We start from the raw sequence: 2,459 nt of genomic DNA on the forward strand, positions 1-2,459 counted from the left end.
CACCTCCTTGATTATCTTCCCTGTATCTGTCCCTCCCCTGGACTCCATCACCTCCTTGATTATCTTCCCTGTATCTGTCTCTCCCCTGGACTCCATCACCTCCTTGATTATCTTCCCTGTATCTGTCCCTCACCTGGACTCCATCACCTCCTTGATTATCTTCCCTGTATCTGTCCCTCACCTGGACTCCATCACCTCCTTGATTATCTTCCCTGTATCTGTCCCTCACCTGGACTCCATCACCTCCTTGATTATCTTCCCTATATCTGTCCCTCCCCTGGACTCCATCACCTCCTTGATTATCTTCCCTGTATCTGTCCCTCCCCTGGACTCCATCACCTCCTTGATTATCTTCCCTGTATCTGTCCCTCCCCTGGACTCCATCACCTCCTTGATTATCTTCCCTGTATCTGTCCCTCCCCTGGACTCCATCACCTCCTTGATTATCTTCCCTGTATCTGTCCCTCCCCTGGACTCCATCACCTCCTTGATTATCTTCCCTGTATCTGTCACTCCCCTGGACTCCATCACCTCCTTGATTATCTTCCCTGTATCTGTCCCTCACCTGGACTCCATCACCTCCTTGATTATCTTCCCTGTATCCGTCACTCCCCTGGACTCCATCACCTCCTTGATTATCTTCCCTATATCTGTCCCTCACCTGGACTCCATCACCTCCTTGATTATCTTCCCTGTAACTGTCTCTCACCTGGACTCCATCACCTCCTTGATTATCGTCCCTGTATCTGTCCCTCTCCTAGACTCCATCACCTCCTTGATTATCTTCCCTGTATCTGTCACTCACCTGGACTCCATCACCTCCTTGATTATCTTCCCTGTATCTGTCACTCCCCTAGACTCCATCACCTCCTTGATTATCTTCTCTGTATCTGTCCCTCCCCTGGACTCCATCACCTCCTTGATTATCTTCCCTGTATCTGTCCCTCCCCTGGACTCCATCACCTCCTTGATTATCTTCCCTGTATCTGTCTCTCCCCTGGACTCCATCACCTCCTTGATTATCTTCCCTATATCTGTCCCTCCCCTGGACTCCATCACCTCCTTGATTATCTTCCCTGTATCTGTCCCTCCCCTGGACTCCATCACCTCCTTGATTATCTTCCCTGTATCTGTCCCTCCCCTGGACTCCATCACCTCCTTGATTATCTTCCCTGTATCTGTCCCTCCCCTGGACTCCATCACCTCCTTGATTATCTTCCCTGTATCTGTCCCTCACCTGGACTCCATCACCTCCTTGATTATCTTCCCTGTATCTGTCACTCCCCTGGACTCCATCACCTCCTTGATTATCTTCCCTGTATCTGTCCCTCCCTTTGGCTCTTTCCTCAAGTGTTACTGACTCTGTTTTCATGTGCGTTGTGTGTGTTTCGTGTTCATTGTTTCTTTAGTAAAACACTCCCTAAACATGCTTCCCGACTCTCAGCGCACTCGTTACACCGGGTTTGGCCGGGGTAGGCCATCATTGTAAATAAGAATTTGTTCTTAACTGACTTGGCTAGTTAAATCAAAAAATGTTTAAATCAATAAATGAACTAAAACATACGCGGAGTGCACAAAACATTAGGAATACCTTCCCAATATTAAGTTGCACTCACTTTTGTCCTCAGAACAGCCACAATTAATCTGGGCATGGACTCTACAAGGTGGCGGAATCGTTCCACAGGGATGATGGCCCATGTTATCTCCAATACTTCCCATAGTTGTGTCCAGTTGGTGGGTTTGGATCTTTAGTAGCTCGTTCCATCTCATCCCACAGATGCTCAGTTGGATTGACATCTGGCGACTGGGCAGGCCACTGCAGTAAGCTGAATTCACTGTCATGTTGGTGGAACCATTCCTTGACAATCCTAGCCTTGTGGCATGGGGCTGAAAAAAATCTATTTGCAGATGGATACACTGCTGCCATTAAGGGATGCATCTGATGCACATTTGTGGCCCGCTGGAGGTCATTTTGCAGGGCTCTGGCAGTGCTCCTCCTTGCACAAATGCGGAGGTAGCGGTCCTGCTGCTGGGTTGTTGCCCTCCTACGGCCTCCTCCACGTCTCCTGATGTACTGGCCTGTCTCCTGGTAGCGCCTCCATGCTCTGGACACTACGCTGACAGACACAGCAAACCTTCTTGCCACAGCTAGCATTGATGTGCCATCCTGGATGAACTGCACTACCTGAGCCACTTGTGTGGGTTGTAGACTCCGTCTCATGCTACCACTAGAGTGAGAGCACCGCCAGCATTCAAAAGTGACCAAAACATCAGCCAGGAAGCATAGGAACTGAGAAGTGGTCTGTGGTCACCACCTGCAGAATCACTCCTTTATTGGGGGTGTCTTGCTAATTGCCTATAATTTCCACCTTTTGTCTATTCCATTTGCACAACAGCATGTGAAATTTATTGTCAATCAGTGTTGCTTCCTAAGTGGACAGTTTGATTTCACAGAAGTG

The 2,459-nt window shown here is 48.9% G+C and overlaps 1 protein-coding gene across 1 annotated transcript in view; it reads right to left on the bottom strand.

Annotated features, from left to right (window-relative positions):
- Nucleotides 1-1,988: 1,988 nt before the first annotated feature.
- LOC129845883 (sphingomyelin synthase-related protein 1-like) overlaps nucleotides 1,989-2,459 on the bottom strand; it is a 22,974-nt gene continuing 22,503 nt past the window's right edge. Inside the window, exon 5 of the mRNA XM_055914132.1 lies at nucleotides 1,989-2,459. This exon is cut by the window's right edge and continues 1,148 nt beyond it. The gene's annotated coding sequence lies outside the window, so the exon portion shown is untranslated.

This window comes from Salvelinus fontinalis, chromosome 1, assembly GCF_029448725.1.
Source record: "Salvelinus fontinalis isolate EN_2023a chromosome 1, ASM2944872v1, whole genome shotgun sequence".
NCBI classification, from domain to species: domain Eukaryota; kingdom Metazoa; phylum Chordata; class Actinopteri; order Salmoniformes; family Salmonidae; genus Salvelinus; species Salvelinus fontinalis.